Source organism: Rhipicephalus microplus, chromosome X (genome assembly GCF_043290135.1).
Source record: "Rhipicephalus microplus isolate Deutch F79 chromosome X, USDA_Rmic, whole genome shotgun sequence".
In the NCBI taxonomy this organism is placed as follows: domain Eukaryota; kingdom Metazoa; phylum Arthropoda; class Arachnida; order Ixodida; family Ixodidae; genus Rhipicephalus; species Rhipicephalus microplus.
In genome coordinates, this window is record NC_134710.1 from 492,164,312 (window position 1) to 492,183,763 (window position 19,452).

General features: G+C 45.6%; 1 protein-coding gene and 1 long non-coding RNA gene across 5 annotated transcripts in view; one reads left to right on the forward strand and one right to left on the reverse strand.

The window, feature by feature from the left end:
* The window catches only part of LOC119161647 (low choriolytic enzyme), a 1,178,895-nt gene that overhangs the window by 155,273 nt on the left and 1,004,170 nt on the right, over positions 1-19,452 (forward strand). The gene's annotated exons all lie outside the window — the stretch shown is intronic.
* Positions 15,780-19,452, reverse strand: part of LOC142776725 (uncharacterized) — a 92,761-nt gene continuing 89,088 nt past the window's right edge. The window contains exon 2 of the long non-coding RNA XR_012887762.1: positions 15,780-17,849. This is a non-coding gene — a long non-coding RNA (uncharacterized LOC142776725). The remainder of the gene's footprint in view (positions 17,850-19,452) is intronic.

Consider the following 19,452-nt stretch of genomic DNA (forward strand, 5'->3'; position numbering starts at 1 on the left):
GTCCCGCCGACTGAAATGTGCACAGCCCGTGTTCGAGTCCGTGCTTCGACGTTCACAGCATCTTTCCTCGTATAACCTGTGTACTCCCATGCACTCATTCTGGGACTGGACTTTCTTCTTGAAAAGGGCGCAATTATTGACCTACGAGACTAGCGGGTGTCGTTCGAGGACCCGTTTCATCCTGAACCTAAAAACACCCATTTATCGAAGGCTGCCCTACGCGAATCCTCCGAATCTGTTACTATGCCTCCCCGCAGCAGCGTCTTTACCAACGTTGAATGTGACCAAGACGTCCCCGATGCTTATTTGCAGAAGGAAATTTGTCCCTACTTTTTGCACAACAAATCTGCGTTTTCCGAGGTATTTTTCAGCCCAGGAGGAAGCAGGCTTGCCTAATAGTCACGAATTTCAGCGAGGAGTATCGCCATCTTACCAAACACACGGCGATCACATACCTTGAGGATATTGCCGACGTCCCTGGTCTCTCAACATTATCTGCTCTTTCGTCGTGTGACGATTCTGCCGTGACATTCGCAAGGTCTAGACGTAAACCAGGGTCTACCGTCCGCTCAACGGGAACGTCTTTTGAATCTACTTGACTCATTTCGGGACTGCTTCGCTACGACTTTGAAAGTGAACCAAACACCGCTTGCCAAGCATCGTCTCATCACCGAGCCTACCGAGAGACCCATTCGACAGCACGCCTACAGAGTCTCGCAAAAATAACGAGATGTTATACGCCAACAGGTCCCCCAGATGCTCAAGGACGATGTCATCCAGCCATCGACCAGTCCCTGGGCGTCCCCTGTTGTGTTAGTAAAGAAAAAAAGGTGGTACCTTGCAATTTTGCGTCGACTACCAAAGGTTGAAAGAGATCACGAAGAAAGACGTGTATCTTTCACCACGAATAGATAACTCGCTGGACCGCATTCGCAACGCTCGTTACTTTTCTTCCATGGATCTACGCAGCGGCTACTGGCAAATTTCTGTTGACGAGCGCGACCGCGAAAAGACCACCCTCATTACTCCTGACGGACTCTACGAGTTCAAGGTCCTTTCCTTCGGCTTATGCTCGGCGCCAGCTACTTTTCGAAGAATGATGGACACGATTCCTTCTGGGCTAAAATGGCAATTGTGTCTTGTCTACTGTGACAATGTGGTCGTCTTCTCGAACATGTTTGAGCAGCACGTCCAGCGCTTACAGGCAGTTCTTCAGGCGATTCGAACAGCTGGACTTTCTCTCAAACCTGAAAAATGCCACTTTGCTTTCGAGGAACTGAAGTTTCTTGGTCATGTTGTCAGCCACGCCGGTATACACCCAGACCCTGAGAAAACGAAAGCTGCTGCCACATTTCCTGTCCCAACGAACAAGCGCTATCTCCGCCGATTTCTGGGACTGTGCGCGTATTACAGACGCTTCGTCAAAGACTGTTCTAAAATCACTGATCCGCTAAATGAACTTACAAAAGACGGCGTACCGTTTGTTTGGGGTGTTGATCAGCATGACGCCTTTGACACGCCACGAAACCATCTCCAAGTCCCACCTGTACTCGGTCACTTTGACGACAACACTGCCACAGAGCTACACACGGATGCCAGCAACGTCGGACTTCGAGCTGTATTGGTTCAATGGCAAAATGGCGTAGAGCGCCTGAATGCCCAAGCAAGTCGAACACTATCATCCGCAGAGGAAAACTACTCTGCAAAAGAAAAAGAATGCTTAGCCGTTGTTTGGGCTATAAGAAAGTTTCGCCCTTATTTGTACGGTCGATCATTCAGGGTAGTTAGCGACCACCATTTTTTATGCTGGCTCGCCAACCTCAAAGATCCTTCCGGTCGTCTAGCACGGTGGAGCCTTCGGCTGCAAGAATTTGAAGTTACAGTCATTCACAAGTCAGGACGCAAACACAGTGATGCTGACTTTCTCTCACGTGCGCCAATTGGAAGTTCGAACGCGGACGTTGAAGAAGACGATACACACCTTTCCTCTGTATCAGCAACTGACTTGGCTCAACAATAACGCAATGACATGGAGCTAAGCCCGCTGATTAACTACCTCGAAGGCCGAAAACGCAGTCTTCCTCGAAACTTCGCACGTTTGTTGGCCTCGTTCTGCATCAGGAATGAAGTCCTCTATAAAAAAATTTAGACCACACCCAGGTTACTTACCTACTGGTTGCGCCGACCTCGCTTTGGGACGATATTTTACATGTTTGTCACGACGAACCATCATCCGGATACCTTGGCTACACGCGTACATTGGAGAGAATTTACCGCTCTGAATACTGGCCACGCCTCGCGAAGACAATCAAGCAGTACGTCCGCACATGCCGCGACTGCCAACGCCGTAAGAATCCACTTGTCCAACGAACAGGACTACTACAGCCTATCGCCACGCCGAAAACAACATTCCATCAAATTGGCATTGACTTGCTCGGACTGTTTTCCACGTCTTCGTCTAGAAACCGGTGGATTGTGGTGGCCACAAACTATTTAACGCGTTACAGCGAAACAAAGGCCCTGCCCAAAGCTACCGCAGCCGTAATCGCCCAGTTTTTGTCACCAGCATCGTACTTCGTCACGGAGCGCCAGCTGTCATAATTACTGATTGTGGTACAGCTTTCACCGCCAAGATGCTTCAAGAAGTGCTGAGACTAAGTGGTACAGAATATCGGAGTTATCACCCCCAAACAAACGGACTCACTGAATGGTTGAACAAGATTATTGCGGATATGCTGTCAATGTATGTGGCCGTTGATCACAAGAACTGGGATGATATATTCCCTTACGTAACTTTTGCTTGCAATACAACAGTCCAAGAGAGTACAGGTTTCATCCCATTCCGCTTAGTTCATGGTCGAGAGGTCACTACAATGCTCGACGCAATGCACCTTCCCAACACCCTGGGCATGTTTCACGCAGACTGCCTTGTTCGCTCGACGTGCCGAGAATGCCCGTCAACTCGCCCGACGCCGCATTCAGGCTCGCCAAACTGCCGACGCACGCCGCTACAGTCTTACACACTGAGAGGTTACCTTCCAACTAGGCGATGAAGTTTGGGTGTGGACTCTCATCCGACAGCGTGGTCACTCTAAAAAGTTGCCGCGGTGCTACTTCGGCCCGTACAAAGTTTTATGCCGACTCCGTGACGTTACATACGAAGTTCTCTCTGAAAGCACCTTAAAACGTTCCCGTTGGTTTCCACAAAGTGATGTGGTGCATGTGTCAAGGCTCAAGGCATATTTCTCGCGTCATCAATGAAACGTGGACTGACTTACCACACAATGACTATTTTTTGTCACTTTCGTTTCTTTTTGATTGTCTTGAGTCCTAACTCCTTTCTTTATTGAGTACTTCGATGACACCAGACCATTTTTTCGCCTTGCGACGCAGTTCCTGGATTCCATGGTAGCATCTTTTCTTTCTCATCTTTTTCTCAACACTCATTACCAGCATCGACAAGATGGTTTTCAAGGAGAGGGAAGTATGTCACAGGTAATGGGTATGAGCAATCAACTGTAGCGTAAAATTGCTTGGAAGGGAAGAAAGAAGATGACTTTGCTTCCTGGTCTGGGGGCGAGCAAGACGTCGATTCGTCGCTGTCTGTTATTTCGTTCGTGGCAATATGACATATATTCTATAGGTACGGCTAATTACAGGGCTTGGGCTACGTCCCCAAACACACGTAACTAGGAAGTATGGTATAGTGCTCTAGGCTCGCATTTTTATAATTCACCCTGAAACACCAACGCTCACCTGTGCCAGACATGCATCATCAAAGTATGGCCTATGTATATTCCCCAAGTCGCTTACTTAGTACCAATGTTGTCTTAGTCACGATGTCACGCCTATTTCTAATTCGCGTTCATGACACACCACGCAAGATCGCCTGAAGTTGTTTCGTAATAAGCCATTTTTTGTTGGAATTGTTAAGTATTAACGATTTTGATATGATGGGCTAAAATGAACATGATATTTAGTGTATTGGTTACCTCTTTTTTCTTAAAACCTTCAGAAGTGTACCTATGGTTAGTAACAGTTAAGGTAGTGATAGGTACTAAATGCTGTTAGTAACGGCAAAGGTAGTAACTGTTACCGCTCTCGCCGTTACTAGAGAGTTTTAGTTTAGCACGCAACGGCCTTGCGCACGCATCGCCCGAGAGGGAGCATGGCTACGCATGCGTTGTACGTAAAAGAGATGCGTGCGTTAGTGCACGCGAGGAATACGCACACTAGATATCGGCTCTTTGCGCACGCTACAGCCGTTGGGTACCTTAGCAGTAGCTCTCGTGAGGTCGTGAACACACGAGTCTATAACAGGCAAGATGGCTGCGACGGACAACACTACAGTGGTCGGGGCAGCGAATGAAGTCCGCGTGAATTCGGATGCATTTGGAACATAAATAAGTAACCCGAAGCCAACAAGAGAACAGGTGCAGTGGATCGAGATCTCTGCTAAGCTGGAGCGCAACGCTAGACGATTGGACAACGTCATTTGCGAAGAAGCGGGAACGCGATGGTGATGGCAAGCACTGCGACGGATTTACGGGTTGTGTACGGGAGTGGAAGCTTGAGCTAGTTGGTGCGTAGTTATATTTGCAAGATGTTGCAGCGCGCGAACAAAGGAAAAAAGGACAGGGTAGACAGAAAGAGCGCTGACTTCCAACTAACTTTATTTCACAGAGTTGCAAGAATTTATACGTCTAAAAAGGAAGATTACAGGGCATGAAGGCAAAAAACAAGCCTAATCTACACACCAGCACGTGTGACGGGTCCTCTATTGGCTCAAAGCCCAACCAGGTAATAACGTTCAGCCTGTGATAAAGCAACCAATGAAGTGCTTGCCCATTTATCTCCTAGCCCGTGTATTTTTTCGGCTTCGATAATTTCTCGGGTAAGCTGGTCCCTGTGCCTTGCCAATATAGAGTACTGACCAAAGAGGGGGGTGCACCCACAATCTCGGCAATGAATGCCAAGATGCCCTTGTACCACATTGTGCACATTGTTTCAATGTTCTCAGAGGCGGTCGTTTATGCACCTGCCGGTTTGGCCGACATAGACGCACCCACACGTCAGTGGAATCAAGTATACGACTCCCACTGCGCATGGGACGTAGCATGTCCTGTGCGCGACAGAGCACGCGGCAGAATTTGCGCGAAGTGTATTGACCCGTTTGCAAAACTTCTGCAATTTTCCGGTGCTGAAAAAACAACAAGAACGTTGGCGTCTCGAGCAATCTTTTTTAGCCTGTGTGAGACCTCGTGCACGTACGGTAGTACGACAGGCCGGCTCTTTCTGACGCTGTCGCGCTTATCTGGTTTGTCACCTCGCTTCACGACAGTGACCAGCTTTTCCGCCACTGAAACGAGAACGTGTGCGGGGTAACGGGCTTTGGTGAGGCGCTCCACTTGTAGAGCGAAGCTGCGGTGTACCATGTGGGGGCAGGACTTCTTTAAGGCGTTGGCAAGGCAGATGTTAGCGATGGCCCGCTTGATTAATTTAGAGTGAGCTTAGCCGAAAGGCAGAAGTGGCTTGCCGCTTTTTGGTTCATACATCCAGCAAACATGTCGGGGTTCTAGCAAAAGCTTCAAATCTAGAAATTTCAGGTTGTTATCAGTGGGTGATTCATACGTTAGAAATAATGGTTTCAGGCACTCTCTGAAAACAGTCAACACGTCAGAGAAAATGGTATGAAAATTTTGACTGTCACATTTCAACAACACTAAATAGTCAACAGCAAAACGGCAGACTTTAAAAACCCACGGAGTCATCGAGTTTGTTTGACAAGACACGATCATGATGTGCTCGAAATATGTCGCTGAGAATGGGTGCCAAGTATGAACCAATACATACTCCGCTTTTTTGTAAGTAGTTTTCGTCATCCCATGATAAAAACGTGGCCTTCAAATAGAAGCTGAGTGACTCTGATTAGCTGCTGTTATGAATTCCAGTGCGCGTTTGGAACGCTGATGATCCGAAGTTGTCTATGGATTCCTCTACACATTTAGTAGTTGATCATGCGGCAAAGAGTAATACAAGTCCTTAATATCCACAGACATTGCCTGGAGTCCTGTGTTAGTTCGCCCAATAACGTCAATAACAGCGTCAGAGTTTTTGACCAAAAAAGGGTCGTCTATTGTTACATTTTTTAGCTTTACTTGCAAGAAAAGTGCTACCGACTTTTGCCAGGTTCCCCTTTCTGTTACAATAACCCGCAAAGGGCAGTCAATTTTGTGAGTTTTCGCAGAAAAGAACAAGTCAAGGCTAAGCTTTTTGCAGCTATCTATCGCCTTCGAAAGCTTCTGAAGCCCTGAAAGCTTCTGAAGATTCTGAAGGATCATCAGCGTTCCAAACGCGCACTGGAATTCATAACAGCAGCTTATTAGAGCTACTCAGCTTCTATTTGAAGGCCACTTTTGTATCATGGGATGACAAAAACTACTTAAAAAACAGTGGAGCCTGTTAGGTTCATGCTTGGCACCCACTCTCAGTGATATATTTCTAGCACATCATGATCGTGTCTTGTCAAACAAACTCGATGACTCCGTGGGTTTTTAAAGTCTGCCGTTTTGTTGATGATTATTTAGTGTTGTTGAAATGTGACAGTCAAAATTTTCAGACCATTTACTCTGACGTGTTGACTGTTTTCCGAGAGTGCCTGAAACCATTACTTCTAACGTATGAATCATCCACTGATAACAACCTGAAATTTCTAGATTTGAAGCTTTTGCTAGAGCCCCGACATGTTTGCTGGATGTATGAACCAAGATGCGGCAAGCAACTTCTCCCTTTCGGCTCAGTGCACTCTAATTGGTCAAGCAGGGCATTGCTCACCTCTGCCTTGCCAACGCCTTAATGAAGTCCTGCCCCCACATGGTACACCGCAGCTTTGCTCAGCAAGTGGAGCGCCTCACCAAAGCCGGTTACACCGCACACGTTCTTGTTTCAGTGGCGGAAAAGCTGGTCACTGTCGTGAAGCGAGGCGACAAACCAGATAAGCGCGACAGCGTCAGAAAGAGCCGGCCTGCCGTACTACCTTACGTGCACGAGGTCTCACACAGGCTAAAAAAGATTGCTCGAGACGCCAACGTTCTTGTTGTTTTTTCAGCACCGGAAAAATTGCAGAAGTTTTGCAAACGGGTCAATACACTTCGCGCAAATTCTGCCGCGTGCTCTGTCGCGCACAGGACATGCTACGTCCAATGCGCAGTGGGAGTCGTATACTTGATTCCACTGACGTGTGGGTGCGTCTATGTCGGCCAAACCGGCAGGTGCACAAATGGCCGCCTCTGAGAACATTGAAACAATGTGCACAATGTGGTACAAGGGCATCTTGGCATTCATTGCCGAGATTGTGGTTGCACCCCCCTCTTTGATCAGTACTCTATATTGGCAAGGCACAGGGACCAGCTTACCCGAGAAATTATCGAAGCCGAAAAAATACACGTGCTAGGAGATAAATGGGTAAGCACTTCATTGGTTGCTTTATCACAGGCTGAACGTGATTACCTGGTTGGGCTTTGAGCAAATAGAGGACCCGTCACACGTGCTGGTGTGTAGATTAGGCTTGTTTTTTGCCTTCATGCTCTGTAATCTTCCTTTTTAGCCCCGCCTCGGTGGTCTAGTGGCTAAGGTACTCGGCTGCTGACCCGCAGGGCGTGGGTTCGAATCCCGGCGGCGGCGGGTGCATTTCCGATGGAGGCGGAAATGTTGTAGGCCCGTGTGCTCAGATTTGGGTGCACGTTTAAGAACCCCAGGTGGTCTAAATTTCCGTAGCCCTCCACTACGGCGTCTCTCATAATCATATAGTGGTTTTGGGACGTAAACCCCACATATCAATCTTCCTTTTTAGACGTATAAATTCTTGCCACTCTGTGAAATAAAGTTAGTTGGAAGTCAGCGCTTTTTCTGTCTACCCTGTCCTTTTTTCCTTTGTTCGCGCGCTGCAACATCTTGCAAATTATGTATGGGGCGTCGTGTGAGTGATCTCTTTGAAATGTGACGGTGGCTGCGTGTGTCTAACCGTAAGATGCCTTAATGATTACCTGCATAAATATTCCAAATATTAGAAAGCAAAGGTTAGTTCTGGTCACACATTCAGCGTGCATGTGGACGCACGTACGTTTTCTGCGTAGCTCAGGTGATTTTTTTTGCACATGGTGCCCTCATCATTGTGAAAGCAGCTATCACGACGTGAGGAATGACACGTGAAGACGCCGCCCCCAATGGGGGCATTTTTTTGTTTAGCGTTCAGCAACCCCAGCTTGGTTCTTTTGTTTGTCTCGTGATCTTAGAAAACGTTTGTAGCAAACAATAAATGTTAAATTGACAGCAAGCGATCGTCTTCGCAGTCCCTGTCCATAATGTTGCTACTTGACCTATAACCAGCACTCTGCCTGGAAAAATATGCCTTGTCTTTTGCCTTAACTTATGTGTTGCGTCGACGAATATTGGCTATTACAACTTACCTCTCTACGAGATGGCGTGAAGCAACACTCAAAAGCATGCCTGTTGACGCTCAGGTGCAGTACACGTTTCAGATGTTGCGCACGGTAAACTAATGCTGTAGGACGCCGCCTAAACGTAGCGTAAGCAGCGCGCAGCTTTTTGCGCACGTACAGCCTTACATACACTAAGCTAAAGCTCTCTACTTACTGCAGTTACTAGCAGGTTTGTAACACATGTGACAAACCATTACTACCCCAAAGTTAGCAAGTACTACTACCTTCTCTTAAGAGTGTATGTTATGTCGGTATATTGCATAAGTCCTTGTAATAATAATTAATGTTGGCATAATCATAATAATATCTAGTTTATTTATATACACTTCGCGTGTACCTCAAAGATATTTCTTGTGCATTTCTAAGTGTACTACCATGCCTGGTGATGACTGAGTAGTTGCGTTTACTTATGCTGATCTTGCACTTTTATCTGTAACTTGCATCTTGCTGGAATCACTGCCTACCGGTTGTTGTTTTGTACGCTAATCTGGTGATCGCGGATTTGGAAAGTTATCCTATTGTTTTTTGCTATCATTAGGTTTGCTGCAATTATTCTTAGATTAAACTTGCCCACTATATTGCTCACCATTTGTATCTCTTCTTATTAGCTATGCTTCTGTATCTTCCTTTGTAGTGTTATTACGATGTGTTACTTCATTTTTGCTAAGGTTGCAACGAAATTGCTCATGGAAGTAATATGTGATACATAAGCTGAGCTAATATGTTACTTTACATTGTAAACTATGCACACGTACTACTTCTTGAATTCTGTTGATAATCATAATATGAATAAATAAATAATATTAGTTTTTTGCTGCTTGTAAAATACTGCCGACAAGAAGCTCAAGGAGGGTCAACATGATGCACACAGTACTAACAAAATACAAGAAAATATTTCCGCCCATCTCTTTCCACGGAAAGGGGGACTCTAGTAAATGCATCGCACAGTGGGAGGTATCACGTGACTGTTGCGTAGTTGGCTATGATTTGGAAATTCTTGATTTTCATGTCGTCTTTACTACATTATTGAAAAAAAAACGTCCACCATAGAAATGATGGATTCCACCAACCACCATTTTGGTGGATTATGGCGGTGGAAATGTTGGTGGCACATGGTGTATGGTGGCTATGGTGAAACGGTTGGTGGATGGCGCGTTTCAGCCGGCAATGGTGGAGCGCGAAGCAGCGTGAGAACCACCGTGACGAGCTGCCACTGCATGCACTGAATAAATAATAAAAATTATTGTATAAAAAAGAATGTAATAAGCACCCATGAAAAAAAAAAACAGCTGCACCAGCGTGTGATCGAACCTACCACATACGAATTACGAACTGAGCACACTAACCACTGCGCCACGCCGACAGATGGCGTTATGGCTGTTAAACAAGCTGGTTCGGTTCGGACTGTCACGGTGGAAGGAGGTGTTTTCTGAGCGCTCCTGATCGACTGCGCAGATAAGTGTTTTTGCATGTTTTGAGCTTGTCTTTATAATTATAAGCCAGCAGTTGAAATCTTCGTAGCACTTGTTTTATGGTACGGCTTTTTCGGGGGCCAGTCACCAGGAATTTATAAGTTATTGCGGGTGTGTGTGTTTGAATTTTTGTTTTTTTTTCTTTTGCCACCCCTTGGGGGAGGTGCGCGTACATTGAACACGCAAATTTTTGTAGTAGAGCTTAGTGTTTCTTTTTTTCGTAGTGCAGGGCTCGAATTTAGTAATTATCGAGTATAGGGGCAATTGGTGTCAGAAAGACATGGTTAAAAAGACTGTAAAGTGTTCAGGATGTGGAGTGGGTTTAAAAATGGACCCAAGTAGAAGCTGATGGAGAAGAGGCTGACGCAAAGTGTAGGCAATGTGAGGTCGAGGAAAGAATGGAGAAAATGATGGTTGCCCAGAGTGAACTGCTTATGAGAATCGCCGAGCACGAGACTGCGTTGGCGACAGAGCAAGAGAAAACGAGGGCAATGGGAGAAAGACTGAAGTCCGCCGAGGAAGCACTAGCGAAGCTGAACAAAGGAGCGTTCTACGGAGAAAACAGTAGGCAACCGGCGACCACAACAGCGGAGAAGAAAGCGGAAGTAAGTTTGGGAAAAACAGGTTCAGCTGGTACAGTTGTCGCAAGGCCCAGCTTCAGCGAGGTAGTGCAGGGTGGGGAGGGGACAAAGCAGCCGTCGTCACAGGTGCAATTAGCCCCCAGGTGCAAGACGCTCCAGCTGAAAAGTCACAGCATGTGATAATCACCGGGGACTCGAATTTAAATCGATGAACAGAAGCTATCAAAGAGATGGTAAAAGGTGACAAGAGGGTTGCAGTAGGGGCGTTCCTAGGACGCAAGCTGGAAGCAGTCATGTGGCAAGCGAGCCCAAAGCTCAAAGCTACAGCTGATAGACGAAACCTCGTGATAGTTTTAGGCGGTGTAAACGATGTCTTAAGTGAAGATACAGCAGGACTAGCGACCACACTGACGAAAAGCGTCGATGACATGCGCGCCACTTCTCCTCAGGTACAGGTAGTGATATGCACGATACCGGAGGTACCTTTGCGTGATAGCAACCTGCAAAGAGCGGTTGTCAACGCAAACCAAGAGATATGGCGGATGAGTCGAGAGAAAGGCTTTGAGGTGGTGGAAATAAATAGAGAGGTGCATGGGTGGGGTGGTTTTCAACGAGACAGAATTCACTTCGATGGGCGGCTAGGTCGTGAGGTGGGTTGGCGACTTGTGGGACGCGCAGTAGCTTTTTTGGGGGGCAAGCGGGTCTTTCGGGGTGCAGGATAGCTAGTAACGAGGAAAACAACCAGGGAGACTCTTTGACAGGTGGTATGGACAGATACAATTCTAAAGTGGCACAAGTATCTAAGATAGGTAGAATCCGGGGCATAAATTGATGTAGCCACGAGCGCCGCGCCAATTCAGACATAGGGTATATTAACATGCATGGTGGTAGGAACAGGCTGAAGTGGGAAGAGATAGAAGAACAGCTGAGGGAAGAGAGGCCGATGGTATACGATTTTGTAGAAACACATCTCAGGGACAAGGAACAACCTCCGAACAATGCGGACTACGCCTGGGTATATTGTAACAAAACAGAAGGCAGCAGAAAGGGGGGTGGTATTCGGGCATTCATTCATAAAAGTACAGACTGGCAAAGGGTCAAGCAGGAGTGCAAGGAACATTTATGGCTAAAAGGGAAAGTGGCAGGTCAAATGACTTTCCTTGGTTTCGTGTACTTGTGGACGGGAGCGAAGGCCAGAGAGGAAAACCAGGCAATGGTAGAGTGTATAACAAAGGACATTCAGGAGTTAGGAAGAGAGTGCGAGCTAATTATACTAACAGACAGTAATGCGCACATAGAAGATATAGATGGGTATACCGACCTGACAGGCAAAATAATCATGGATATATGTGAAAGGCTTGATTTGATCATTTGCAACAGTACCGAGAAGTGTGAAGGGCAAATAACATGGGAGGTAGGAAGGCTGCAGTCGACGATAGATTATGCACTTATGTCACATATGATGTATGATAAGCTCAGCGGAATGCACATAGATGAAGGTGGCTCCAAAAGTCTGTGTAGTGATCATTAACGTATCAAGCTAAGTTTTGGAAGAACACTGAAAGTGGGAAGGAGACAACATGAGCAACTACAGGAAACTTTTTATCGTCAAAGGCAAATTAAATAGCCACTAAACAAATTGAGAAAGTGATCACGGAGGATCATAAAACAGTGTGGACATTCACGAATCTAATTAGACTGTTTGAGCAAGAGCTTGCTAAGGTGCGTGAAAGTCACCCCGGAAAAGAGGACACAAACCCAAAAGTTCGTGGGATGAGGAAGTTAAGAGAGCCATAGCGAAACGTCAGGAAGCCTCTAGGAAACACAGATATGCAAAGCTGCTGGGTGAACCGAGAGATGATGTTGAAAGAAAATGGGAAAACTTTCTAAGCTGTAGAAGGGATGCATGCCTTCTGATCAATGAATAGATTAGAAGAAAGGGAGCTCAGTGGCTGGCAGACGTACATAAAAAAGATAGAAAAGCAGCTGCGAAATTTCGGAACCATCTAAACTCCCTAAGATATGAGACGAGCCTAGAGCAGAGGTTTCTAACTACAGCCCAAGGTGCTAAGCTAGAAGGGGCCGAAGCTATTGAATATATAAGAACAAGGGTGACGGAAAAATTTCAACAAAGAAGTGCTTTACGCACCACAATAGACAAGGACGAATCAAGTGGTGCAATGGCTCAATTTTTACATCGAGAGTGGGAAAGGGCTGAGAAAAGGGTTCCTAGTAGTACTTCAATAGGCCCAGATGGCATTCCTATTATGCTGATAAAGAGATTAGGTCCAAAGTCTAAGCAGGCTTTGAGAGAGGCAGTGAGCAAACTGATAATCGATGGTGAAGTTCCCGATGGGTGGAAACTTAGCAGGATGAGCATGATCTATAAAGGAAAGGGGGACAAAGCTAACATAAACCACTACCGTCCTATAACAGTGACATCAGTGGTCTACAGGATGGCGATGCAGAATATAAAGGAAAGACTGCAGGCATGGATAGATGATAAGGGGGTGCTGGGGGAACTGCAGAATTGGTTTCGGAAGCACAGGAGGTAGGAAGACAATCTGTTCTCACTGAAGCAGTGCATCGAAATAGTAGCAGAAAAGGAACACAGACCCCTGTGGCTCGCATTTTTGGATATCACGAGAGCGTACGATAGAGTGGTTAAAGAGGAATTGTGGGGAATACTGGACACACTAAGCGTGGAACATGTAGTCACTAATCTTTCAAAGGATATCTATAAAGGTAACAAGCTAGTTATAAAGTGGGAAAAACAGGTCTCTAAGCCTGCAGAGGTAAATGGGGGCTTAGGCTGGGGTGTCCTCTGTCACCCTTCTTATTCATGATGTACCTACAAGAATTAGAAGCCAAATGAGAGGGAAGTGAACTGGACTTCAACCTCTCTTTAGTCAAACAAGGAAAACTCATTGATCAGGGACTACCAGCATTAGTGTACGCAGATGATATAGTGCTAATGGCCGACAACAAGGAAGATTTGCAGAGATTCATGGACATCTGCGGTAATGAGAGAGATAGGTTAGATTTTAGATTCAGTGAGGAAAAAATCAGCAGTCATGATTTTCAATGATAACGAAGGTAGTGAGCTTAGAATACAGGAGGTCACGCTAGAGATAACAGATAAATACAAATATCTGGGCGTATGGATAAGCATGGGGACCGAGTACCTAGGGCAACACGAAATATACGTGACGACTAAAGGTAACAGGAATGCAGCAGTGATGAAAATTAGGGCACTGTGGAATTACACTAGGTATGATGTTGTGAGAGGAATATGAAAAGAGGTCATGGTTCCTGGGCTGACGTTCGGCAATGCGGTCTTGTGCATGAGATCAGAAGTTCAAGCAAGATTAAAAACTAAGCAACGTGGAATAGTTAGGCTTGCTTTAGGAGCTCACGAGAATACATCAAATCAGGGAGTACAAGGTGATAAGGGATGGACATCATTTGAGGGCAGGGAAGCTAGCAGCAAGATAAAATTTGAGAAGCGATTGAGAGAAATAGGGGAGCAGCGTTGGGCTAGGAAGGTTTTCAGCAACTTGTACATGAAGAATGTCGATACAAAATGGAGGAAGCGAACCAGGAAATTGACTGGTAAATACTTAGAAAACAGCAGGTGGCCAAACCAAGAAGAACTGTCGGTTAAGAAGAAAGTGAAGAAAACGGGAACTGACTTGCGGAGAATCGGCATGATTAAGTCCGCAATAGAGATCTATCAAAATTTTAAGCAGGAAATCGCCAAGGAAAGGATCTATGATAATACTCGGGGTATTTCTCTACTTTTTGAGGCCAGGACGGGAGTGGTTCGAACCAAGACATATCGGGCCATATACGAAGGCGTAGACACAGGATGCAGTGCGTGTGGAGAGGAAGAAGAAACTGCCAAACACTTGATAATGTTCTGTAAAGAGCTTCACCCTGTAGTTCACGATGATGGCACAGAGTTTTTCAAAGCACTCGGGCTTAGGGACAAGGAAGGCAAAATAGACTTTAATCGGGTAGACTTAACTAGAAGGAGCTTATCTGATTGGTGGATAAAGTCAAGGCATGAGTGAAAATAAACCCTTCACTGCAAAGTACGAATCCTCAACCTCACTATTTAAATGAAAAAAGATAACTCTAATGGTTAGTTCACTAAGTATTACGGCTAGGTGGCGTTAGCCGCCGCCCGATCTAAAGGGTACAGCCACATCCATCCATCCATCCATCCAAGTAGTCAACTCACAAAGTCACCGTTTAGCTTCAGTTCTATTTGTTGTTTACTCGGGAGGGACGGGATCTGCACCTGCTACTAAACTTTGCACATTTGATAAACACGAACAACTGGTCCGTGTAGCTATTGCCACTGCGATAATGGCAACGGCGCTATTTATTTGTTACAATATACAACCGCAAGAAAAAAACCAACTCAATGGACTAAGGAGCCGGTAGAGTTTATCGGCGGTTACTGGCAAGTTTATTGCCCGTTTCTCGCTCTTTCCAAAGGGCGATATCACTTCAGGCTTTATTACGCTTCTCCGCTCATTCGATTGATTGCCCACACGATTGATTTTGATGTTTTTCGCGCAACGCACACCGCAGTCGTTCCAGCATACCGCTGTTGCTCTGTCGTTAAGAAAAGCTACATAACGGCTTGTCCAAAACAAATGCAGTGTGCCAAAAACATTATGCTGTCATATTGGTTCAGTAAGCGTACGAATTGACGTGTCTATGTTCCCGCATAAGAGGCAGAGAAGTGCCGGCGAGTGCAACCGGCGGCTGCCGGTGAAGGGAGGCGTACCTTTGGTGGAAGTGCTGCAAGCGTGTCGCATCAATGTTTGTCGCTTCTTGCGTGGACACCGTACACAATAAAAAAGACTATTTAGGTTAAACGATGCCGCAGCTGTGCTGTATTGTGATTTTTACTCGTCAATATTTTGTATTCTGAAACCCAAAAGTGCTGTTAACACCTGTACGAGCTCGGTCAGTATGACTAACCCTTGGTGGTTATCATGGTGGTAAAGCAGAAGAGTGAAAGTAAATTTTGCTGGGACTCATCTGGACGCATGTTGAAAGTTGAAAGTTTATGCGTATTCGCACGCACTTTGTTAACCTAAAGGTACGGCTCAAACAATAGAGTGTGTAAGAATTACCAGAGTTGCGTTTCTAGCATGGCGACATCAAGTGACCGCGCTGTGTTCTGCTCTAACATTGAAAGGGGCATGCAATTGCGAACGGGAGCTCATTTATTTGTTGACAGCTACACGCCGATGTAAAACATTTATTTTCGTGTTCACTGTGACAACTCCAGTCTTCTAAACATCCCAACAAAAAACACATCGCGGATGTAAAACTGATGTAAGTACGTGCGCGAAATGTAAACATATTCCCAGCTGCATACTCTATGCTCCGCAAAAATTGAAGCGTTGTTGGCACCACAGGAATTAAAAAAAACAAACGTACTAGAAAGCTCAATGAGTAGCGTTGGTTCCTTTTGACCGTAAACATATATATCTGCGCATTCAAGAATAAAACACTACAAATAAGTGATTTCACATACTTTCATGCGCTTTTCATCATGTCACCGCCATCCACCAAGCTTCCATCAAGCCACCGTCATCCACTTTGCTTACCAAGCCTTCCGCCACATCCGTTTCGCCTAGCCACCATGAACCGGCATTTTCCACCGTCACTACTATTGGCTCGCCACCACCACCACCATCTGCCACCATTTTTTGCACTCTAGCCATCATCAGCCCGAATTTCCCACCGTCACCACCATTGGCTCCCCACTACTGCCGTCCACCATCTGCCATCATTTTTCCACTCTCGCCGTCATCGGCCATTATGCCCACTACAGTTTCCACCATATCCCCTAATATATCCACCATATCCACTAATATTTCCAGCATATCCACCAACGATTCCAGCATCCACCAACCCAGGATTTTCAATAGGGTATTCTTATTTATTGATTGAAAGAGAAGCATTGCCTTCAACGTCAAGCGAAAGCCAAGTGAAGATGCCCGTGACTGAATTCCGAAGTGTGGCAGCTTGGGCTAGTTGGTATGACATGACGATAGTTATAGCGTGAGAACAAAACGATGACACAGAGACAAGCAGGACACGAATGACACGAGTGCCTACTTATATGTGGGGGCCAGTGAACGGTTGTGCAGCGCGAGAAGTCGTTTTTTTTTTGCAGACGCTGCCTGCGTCGGCCTTGAGCGGTGAGAGGGGGAGGGGAATGACAGTTGTGCGAATGTCTTCCTGGGCCTGCGAAGACGTCAGCATCCGCGTCTCGGCACGAGACACGAGCGTGCGGCACGGGGCGTGAGACGCGAGCATGCGCAGTGGCGCTGTAAACGGCGCCACCGCCGACGCAAAAGCGCGACATTGGGTGACTAAGACATGTTTCGCATTTAAAAGCTTGAAGCACGCTTTTAATAAGACATCGTTGGTCCTAAGTGCGGCTCTCTGTTTTTGGTGTTTATTTTTGTGGAAAATTCACGGGTGTTTATCGGAGTTCACATATCTGGCACAAATTTGTCTCTCATCAGAGTTCATTTCCCGTAAATCGCCAAGTTCTGGAATTCCGAGTTATCTATCATTCTCAACACCCTAAGATTTTAGATCGGTTTTTGTCTGAATACTAAAATAATAAAACACATGAAGCACATTTCATTTCTCCTAGAGTTTGAAGGGACCAAGACATATAGGCACAAGCGAAATACCTGAACAGAGAACGCCTTAAATTTTGCGTAGAACAGCCTTCTGTTAAAGCTTATTGTAAAGCAGGCAAGCATACTTTTCGAGATTGCTCTCAGTAATGAAAGCGCGCTACTATCTATTTACGACTTTCAGCTTTGAAAATGCCCTTTTAACGTTAGCACGGGCCACTCGTTATTGTGGAGTCTCCAAAACGATAGGGGTTCAACAATGGTACGAATCTCATAGAACTGATACAGAGAGAAAGAAATAGCACTGATAGTTTGCAAAATTACTCAAGAGCTCGCTAAATCATCAGTTTTACAAGCACTAACTGAAAAATAATTGCACATGTTTTGAACGCTAAGGCTAAATGTTTCACATTTGGGTTCACAAAATCAACACAGTACAAAAATGTTCCTTTGGTGTACTCCAGTTGATAGCACACGTTCCTCTGAGATGTCTGCATCCACTTTTCGGTGACAGCAGCGCAGACTCCTTTGAAGTCTGCGGCAGACTTTAGGCGTTGATTCTTGTCAAAAAGGTCCGGGACATCATTGCGAAGGCCTCGGTTGGTTCTCCCCATTGACCTATAAGTGCATCCAAACGAACCCTCGGAATCAGATAAACTTGGTGTACCAGTGGAAAAATGGCTATTGGCTTGTTGAATAAATTGAATTAAAATAGGGTTGCAGCGCAAGCTCGAAAGTGTTAAAAAAAGAGAACGGAAAGAGAGAAACAGAAACCAGAGTTCACAAGAACTGTCAATTTTTTTCACTATATAAAAAGCCATAAGCTGAAACAACCCCTGCGGGCAACTGTTTCTGAAAAGGAAACCTGGCAGAGGCTTTTGGGAGGTTACCTGCAAAAACATCTATCTAGTCTTGTAATCGAAGATCCCTACCACGAGCGTAATTCACAAGCGGTCGTCAGATACCTCAAGGATCATAACCTTATTGGGTGCCCAGTTTTAAGTATCGACGTTGTTGATTTGTTTTACTCCATTTCTCAGAGCACCTTGTTACAGTATATTAGGGAATGTATAACCAAGGATAGCCGCGCCAAAATTTTCATCAATCAAAGGGGCGACAGTGCTAGTTGTTTCATGAACTTTTGCTTTTCTACCCAAATTCCACTTTTGTATCGTGTGGCAGGTTTCTTTATAGACAACGCAAGGGATCTAGCATAGGTTCAAGAGTCGCCTTGGTTCTGAGTGAAAATTTGCTTGCGAAGGTTGACACAGTCCTTAAATAAAAGGTTGAATATTTGGTACAAACCGCTGTCAGACATGTGGATGATATTCAATTTTTCTGCAGTCGTCGGTAAAAAATAGGCGAAACCTGGCTGAGATTGTTTTAGGAGCTTTTAAAACACATGGGTGTGGGCTAGACTTCACCTGCAAATTTCCCCAACAGGGATCAATGAGGTTTTTGAATATTAATGTCACAATGTCTTCGAATCATGTGTGCTGGCAGTACTTACCAAAGAGTGTTAAGCCCTTGTTAAACTATGCGCTTTCTGCACACAAAACTGGTTAAGAGAGCAATTGCTTTGTCGGCTATAAGTGCTAGCTTATCTAAGTCATGCCTGCATAAGGTCACTGATAGTTCAACATACAAATTAACAGACTTCGTTCAGTGGGATTCCCGAGAAATGTCAATTCTTCATTGTGCGAAACATTGATGCGAAAAATAAAAAAAGCAAGAGAAGCCGGCAAGAACGAAATAGCGACAAATTGGCCCAAATCTACATGATACACTGTAAATGTGGTCGAAAGACGATAGTCTTGCGTCTGGAGAGAGTGACTAAAACGTTTATTTGATGATCTGCACAAGAAAGTTGGTGAATGAAATTCTGCAGTGGCTGCGTTAGAGTGCCTCGAGCGTGTGGCGAAGGCGAACGAGTGGGTCTAGGCACGGTAGGCACAAGTGCCATCTAGCAGTTATCTTCGAAAACAAAGGCGTGCAGCCCGCGGAGAAAGATGCGCGCCAATCTTTGAGGGGATAAGGTGTAGAACGCAAAGCGACGGGCAGGTGCCACCACCGTGACGTTGTAGCAAAGCGTTGGAAACACCTTTTTGAGCATCGCGTTTCACTGTCAGAGCAGCGTGAATGAACGCTACATTCCTTAGAATTACTTGTGTGTGCCTCTTCAAGTATAAAGGCCGACATAGAAAACCTCGAATAGTGGTTG